This window comes from Hippocampus bargibanti, linkage group LG12, assembly GCF_051943395.1.
Source record: "Hippocampus bargibanti isolate YZ-2025 linkage group LG12, ASM5194339v1, whole genome shotgun sequence".
Taxonomy (NCBI): Eukaryota; Metazoa; Chordata; class Actinopteri; order Syngnathiformes; family Syngnathidae; genus Hippocampus; species Hippocampus bargibanti.
Genome location: NC_142745.1, coordinates 6,700,001 through 6,707,971, shown reverse-complemented (window position 1 = coordinate 6,707,971; position 7,971 = coordinate 6,700,001). Strand labels below are relative to the sequence as shown.

The 7,971-nt window shown below is 38.6% G+C and overlaps 1 long non-coding RNA gene across 1 annotated transcript in view; it reads left to right on the top strand.

The window, feature by feature from the left end:
* The first annotated feature begins 5,953 nt into the window (after window positions 1-5,953).
* The window catches only part of LOC148890209 (uncharacterized), a 36,082-nt gene continuing 34,064 nt past the window's right edge, over window positions 5,954-7,971 (top strand). The window contains exon 1 of the long non-coding RNA XR_016116702.1: window positions 5,954-6,413. This is a non-coding gene — a long non-coding RNA (uncharacterized LOC148890209). The remainder of the gene's footprint in view (window positions 6,414-7,971) is intronic.

Below are 7,971 nucleotides of genomic sequence, written 5' to 3'. Positions count from 1 at the left end.
AAGACTATCATAACACTTGCTCTTTTTATCGGAGACAACATATGATAGATGTGGAGATTTGTTTTCTGTGATGAAAGTGTGTTTGGTAAGAAAAAAAAAAAGAGTTCTTGACACTGAGATGCATTCTGCTAGCTACCAGCTATTTTTATGCGTCTATTTATGGTTTGGTTGCTCAAAGAGACTTGTCACATTTTTCACCCAACCAAAGTGGAATGAGTTTGACTGCACAAAAAAAAAGGGGGGGGGGGGATCAATTGACATCCATTGTGGATATAATTTTAAGTCGGATGATTCGACCAAACATTTCAAGTTTTGCTGTCGTGAAAATTGGCCTTCCTGCATTTTACAATGAAGAAATAGGGCAAGAACTCCATTTGGAACTTTAGAAAATATAGTGCCTGGGAAGCTTACGCTGCTGTTTTATGGATGTCAACAATAAAGTTAATTTAATGCCGTTTACTGTAGCAGATTTTCCATCAATTTCTTATTTGATATGAATAAATCAATCAATCGATAAATAAACTTAATAATGTAATACATTAATTAATTAATAACTATGTCACTACAAATAAACAAATAAACAAACAAATAAATTAAATACATATATACATAAAAAGTGTGTAAATATAAATACAAAATTAACAAATACATAAATAACTAAATAAAATAAATAACTAAATAAATACAGAACTACATAAATAAATAAATAAATAAATACAGAAATACAGAAATAAAGAATACAGAAATAAATAAAACAAGTAAATAGAAATAAATAAAACATAACAAAATATAAATAAATAATAAATAAATAAATAAATAAGCCAACAAGCAAAAAAAAACAAAAAACAAACATACACAAATAAATAAATAAATAAATAAATAAATAAATAAATAAATAAATAAATAATATTATGTTTTCGTTCGTGTTATTTTTTGGGCTGATTTTATACATTCCTATTTTATAATTTTTATTCACATCCAATGCTTTAATTAAAAAATGTAAATCAGAGTTCTTACTTGAGTCAAATTATTGTAAAGTAAGAGCAATGCTACTTCCGTCCACTTTCTACCTGCTTTTCCCACCTCTGGTGTATTTGCATGTGGCGTGTGAGGCTGCAACTCATCACCTGCAGGGTCACGTCTGCTTCCTTATCACTTTGTTACCTCTCTGATTGGTTTTTATCAGACCTCCGCACTCTGGTTGCTTTTTATCTGGGGGGGGGGGGGGGGCGTTTTGTGCTTGTGTGTGTGTACTCCTAGTTCTCACTGCAATAGAACAAAAATTGGCACGATAACACAACCCCTTACAAAGTTGAGGCCTAGCAAGTGATAATATTTAATATTACATCTTCGACCTCGTAACCTTTTTATGCCAGCTATTTGCTCTCTCCACCCACACACATGGGCCCATTTCTTTTTATGTTTTGTTATGTATGAACAAGGAACCAGTTTTGGGAGATTATGATTTTTATTTTTATTTTTTTATTATTTTTTTTTTGCGTGGGCAATGTTCCTGTAGGGCAGGGATCGGGAACCAATGGCTCACGAGCCATATATGGCTCTTTTGATGATTGCATATGGCTCAAATATACAAAAAAAATACATCTCGCTTTTTCTGTTCAGTTTCTGTTGGGGCTGCGGTTGGCGGGAAGCGCAATTTTGATTGGGTGATACTGCCCGTCAGTTGAAACAGGTAAACGCCCCTTTAAATGAGCCCGAGAAGTAAAAACAAAGTACACTTCAGCTTGAATACACCCATTCGCCATTGTGGAGAGAAAAGGTTCTGATTCTAATTTGCAAAGAAACAATACCATCGGTGAAACAGGCGAATGTCAGTGACATTTTAACAAGCCCCATGTTAACGTTAGCATCAATATACTTCTGTGAGAAGTATGTTGCATAGCCAGTATGGAAGCTAATGAGCCGTGTGCAGGCTAGCTAGCAGTAACTTCGCGTATGGAGCCGGCAATCGTTCCGCTGGATTTTTACCAATCATGAGGAACGGAAAACCATTCATGTTAACGGTGAGTACAATCACAAAGTTATTTTAAATATTAAATTCTGACATTTTGTTGAAAAGTGGCCGCGCGTGCGTGTGTGCTCGCTCGCTCGCGTGTTGTGGGTCTCACTGAAAAACATTTCTAAATATTGTACTTTTATGGCTCTCTTCGTCAAAAAGGTTCCCGACCCCTGCTGTAGGGGGTAGTGAAGTCAAGAAGTGATTGTTCATTTTTGTATATGACGATCTCTTTGCAGGGTCTTGCAATATATCTTTCCCATACTGTGCACACATTTTCTCATTCAGTTTCCAGGAAATTAATGAAAGTCAATGAGATGTCCCCTGAAGTAAATGAAAGCAGTCGGAAATACTCGAGGCGACAGAAGTGATCCGCATTATTTTATGATTGTCTGTTGGAATCATCAACACAGTGCAGTATTTCTTCGTTTTTATAGAGCCAAGGCACATAATTTACCTTGAAAAAAATGTCATGGCAGACTACTAAACAGAAGTGTCATGAAATCAATTCAGAAATGGATTCCACAGAGTCTGTTCTGTGATTGCTGGCAGGTGCATCAACAAATTAATTATACCTTCTGCAAATTTTGTGTGAGGGCATTTATTCTTCTGGTTGTCAGTATATATCTTTGTAATTAATGAAAATAAAATAAAATACATTGTGCATGCTGAAAAACAGATCATTGAAAGACCCGTTAGCCGAAATTTCCCTCAGTACAGTAAATTATCTTTCTTGGCTTTGACACAGTGATCGGTAATCGTGATTGGGGGTAAAACAAAACAAAAAAGGGGAATTTATCCTGACTCTAAAACTGTTAATAGGCAAATATGTCATATAAGATGCATTTACTTTTATCGGGGTATCTAAACCTGCCCCACAATTAAAATTGTATCTTGAAATATTATATTTGCGAAAGATCTATCGATCTATCTATTGACCTGACTAGCTAGCTATCTAGATTTCTATCTAGCTAGCTAGATTTATCTAGATCTATCTAGATTTCTAGCTAGCTAGCTAGCTATCTAGCTAGCTAGGTTGCTATCCATCTATTTTATCTATCTTTCGACCTGCCTACCTAGCTATCTAGCTCGCTAGGTTGCTATCTATATATCTTATCGATCTATCGATCGATTTATCCATTTATCCATCTATCCATCGATTTATCGATTTATCTCTCTCTGTATCTGTCTCTATCTATCTATCTATCTATCTATCTATCTATCTATCTATCTATCTATCTATCTATCTATCTATCTATCTATCTATCTATCTATCTATCTATCCATTCATTTATAAAATAGAGACCCACCAATATATTGGTTTAACAGTAAGAAACGCAAGGGGGAAAAAAATCCATGTTTTAAAATAAGAATTCCTTTAATTTCACTGACGGATCACAGAAAATCAACTGTAAAATGCACTCCCACTTCATGTCAGTTTTTCTTCAGCAGAAATACTCTCCACAGAAATACGCGACGGGCTTGTCGCCGAATCGCGCACAATGAAATTTAATCGGGATCACGAGTCATTTGGTCTAGCCGTTAGCTTCCCCGGCCAAGCAGGCGCTGCAAAGAATTTCTCTTAGACTCACTTCTATTGTTCAGACCTTTAGTTTAATGGTGTATATCAAACACAGGCAGATCTCAATTATCATTGTTAATGAGGGAGCGACTCTGGAGGAATCCCTCTTTACATCCGCAACCTTCAAAGGTCCTCAAAAGAACATCTGAGGGGCCTTTTATCGGACAAAGTTTCTACTTCATTTGAATAATTCTCTAAATGGGCCGCCGGGGGGGAGATAGGCGTTAAGAGTGATGTCCTAAAGCCCGGAAAACTGAAATGAGATCTGCCTACGAGCAGCGGAAAGACCTCGTCGTCTATGATATGGATTAGAGTTCAGGGATGGGTATCGTTCTCGTCCTCTTTTGCACTTTTCCCTTTCTTGTGAGTGCTCGGGTGTGCGTGCGCGCTTGTGAACATGCACGCGTGCTGTGAGGTACAAAAAGAAGGTCAGAAGGTGTCGGGGCGTGACGACTTCATAGTGACTTGGCCTCACTACAAAGTAGCTCGATAGCCATCGTTCCCAATAATATTCCGCACATTCTGCCCGCTAATGAAGCGCTAACGTCCACCGACTAGAAATGAGAGCTATATCTTTTTTTCCTTTTAATTCTGTCATCTTTATGACCCTCTCAAACCGAGGCCGCTTTCTCCCTGTCTATTTTTTTGCTGATGCAATTGAAATGGCAAATACGACTCTATAAGCGGGGATGAGTGTGACTCGCCATTTGATCGCATATAATTTGTCATTTTAATGTTCAAGGAGTTAAATGTGCCTTTACGTCAAAAGGAACTGTTTTTGGATGGCTCAAGCCGGCGTTGGAAATCCGTAGCCGCTACACTGCGCAAAGAGAACACGTTTTGGCTAGAATTAAATAGCACTGACTATTTTGACATGAGTAAATATATAAATATGACAGCTCGGTTGTCAAGTGGTTAAGTGTGTCGACCACACAGTGCAGAGGTTCGATTTCAGCTCCTGGCTTCCTGTGTTTGTAGTAATTTGCCTGTTTTCCTTGTATTTATGTTGCTTTTTTCCGGGTACTCCGCTTTCCTCCCACATTTCAAAAACATGCATTGCAGGCTGGTTGAAAACTAAATCAAGGGTGTCAAACTATTTTTTTGCTGCAGGCTACATTGCAGTTATGGTTTCCTCTCGGGGGCTGTTATGAATTTGGGGAAGCCATTAGAATGTTTCATCCCCTCCACATATTACACAGGGAGCATACAACAAATTAATATATTTTCCGTTGTATAAGGCGCACGCAAAAGCCTTGATTTTCTTCAAAATATGAGCCTGCGCCTTATACGCCGGTGCGCTTTACATGTGAAATAATATTAAGCTACAACAGGTCTCACAACTACTGTCAGCAGCCACCGAAGCCATTACACCTTTTAAAAGAAGTCGTGTGTAGCAGCCTCTACTATAGCGCCTTATAATGTGGTGTGCTTTATACAGTCAAACCTCGGTTTTTGAACGTCTCGGTTCTCATCCTATTCGGTTTTCAACCAAAAATGTCATATTTTTTATGCCCTGGTATACAACCGAAATTTGGTTCTCAACCAAACTGAGTGCATCTGAATGCATCGCTCGACTACCCTCCGCTTCCTTATACATCACTTCCTTGTATGTCACGTCTCCCTCATTGTCTCATTGTGACCGACGCATTAATATTGTTGTTGTTTTATTTTTGCGAAAATGCAGACATCTTTGGTTAAGATCTCCTGAATAGTATGATTTTACAGCAAGCAGAGGATGGTTTGAAAAGTTAGTGTGCCCTGTGTTTGCCCAAAGACAGCTGGGATAGGTGCCAACACGCCCCGTGGCAGAAATAAAATTGGTGATAAATAAAAGTATGTTTTTATAGAATTTTACACATGACCTGCTCTGTTATTACGTTTTTATCCGGTTTATGCGATGAACTAGTTAAAAAGTTGTTTTCTACACTTTGAACGGATTAAGATTTTTTACATTGATTTTAATGGAAAGTGCTGTTTCGGTTTTTGAACAAATCGGTTTTCGAACAGGTTTCTGAAACGGATTATGGTCAAAAACCGAGGTATCACTGTATTTGGAAAACTTTTATATATGTATATATTATATTTGGAAGACTGTTTTAATTCATTGAAGGTGTGCCTTATAAATGGAACAATTTTAAAAATACACCATTCATTAGGGTTGCGCCCTATACACCGGAAAATACGGTTATGAATAACCATTTTTCAAATCTCAAGTCAAAAATAATGACTGTTATTGTGGTTTACATGTGACAAGTTGAAATTTTGATTGACTTTAGCAAGCATCATTGAATTTCATCATTGAAAGTTTTAATTGCTTTCGTGGGCCTAATGAAATGATGTGGCGGCTCAGATTTGGCCCCCGGGCCTTGATTTTGACACCTGTGCTCTAATTTGTCCCTCGTTTAGTGGATGCGAGCCCGGATGGTTGTTTGTCTTTGAGTACCCTGCAAATGGCTGGCAACCAGTTCAGGGTGTCCCCTGCCTAGTGCCCGAAGACGGCTGGGGTAGGCTCCAGCACACCCGCAATGAAGATAAGATAAGCGGACCCAAAAATGGATGTAGTGTTCAGTTAACCTAACTCGCATGTTTTTGGAATGTGGGAGGAAATGGGAGCACCAAAAAAAAAAAAATCTAATCATAAAAATAAACACACACAGGCATGGGCAAAATGATGCAAACGGAACTGGGATTCCATCCCGAAACTCAGAGCTGCAAGGCAGATTCGCAAGTCACTAAATCAGCATCCTGCTCAACAGTCCCTCTCCCATGATGTGGACTTCCTCTCTTATAAGTCACTGCCATGAATTAAATCGAGTGAGTTTGTCCAACTGTTCTCCTTTGTCAGATTTTCAACACTCACAGTCCATATACAGTATCACCATTAAAATGTTCATAGATAAACTCCAAATATGTGGTCTGTACACACACACACACACACACACACACACACACACACACACACACACACACACACACACACACACACACACACACACACAGAGACATGCAATCGCACTAACTTTAACCCTTAAGACGAAAATAAAACTGTCTTGGTTAAATGTGCTTTAAAGATTAGCGGACCACACTCATAGCTCTTGTGCTGCATAAGGTTTATAGTGGAAACATAAATTAGCTTTTAAAGCGACGCAATAAAACATTGCCGAGATGTTCATTTTATCTCCTGCTGGTTTATTGGCCTTTCTATGGATGTTTTCCTTGGTGAAGACCAAACCGGCTTGGGTTCTTCCGCGCTTCCCTTGTGGGGTCATGTTGCAGCGTAAAATTTGAATGCGGCCGTGAATTATTTGGCACGTGGCACTTGAATGAGGAGAGGGTCATTCCAACTGTGTTCTGAAGAAAAAAAATGTTAAAAGACTAACTTGATAGCTTTATCATTGGATCGTTATGTTGGAGGAAACGCGTAACCGTGATTCTCAAAGTGTGGGGCGAGTTCAACTCGTGGTACCAAGGCTCACGTCAGAATTAACTCACTTCCATTCACTGCCAGACGACATGCAAAAATGCGTCCACTCCAGTGCCAGGGTTTTTGTCATTGTCACTCGAATTCCGGGTCCCACAGAATATTGAGTTTTAGGACTACATAAACATTCAATGCAGTGTAAGAAACCTTAGACTCCCTTCGTCTGTGTAAGCTCTCAGTCGTACAGGAGTGGTCCATCGATGAGAAGGTTTCTTCAATCTGTACAAATTTGAAGGTTTCGGACGTTACGCCTCCTATCCAAGAGGCTTCGTCAGCGAACTAAAGTCTGACTGGTAGTATCGGCCCTATTTTAGGGATATATAAATAGGGCCGATACTACCAGTCAGACTTCATTTCGCTGACGAAGCCTCTTGGATAGGAGGCGAAACGTCCGAAACCTTCAAATTTGTACAGATGACGGCTGAAGAAACCTTCTCATCTTAGACTCTCTTCTTTCATCAGAAAAAAAAGTTAATTCCTATGTTATATGGGTCTGGAGTTATTTGAGCTTGAAGTGGAGGCAGGTGTACAAAAGGCAAATGCTGCCCCTTCGTGGAAGGGAAAAAAACATTGCCAGAGGTCTGACCAGCGCTTTTTCGCCACCCCCGAAAGAAAAACTAAAAGTCGGGAATGGCGCTCCATGTTATATTTTCAATTCCCGAAATGTATTCAGGAATGGCAGTGAATGAGTTAAATGCGACAGAATTGTCAACTTTCAAAATATGAAATACATAAAGTGAAGGTTGTAATTGCGCTTTTTTTTTTCTTGTAAGAACATTTTCACAAATTTCTTCCGTTTATTTTCATGTACTGTCGTATTTAATTACTAGGTGCAAGGAAATTATGATAAAAATGAATAGAATAATTTCATGATTTTAACTCATTCACTGC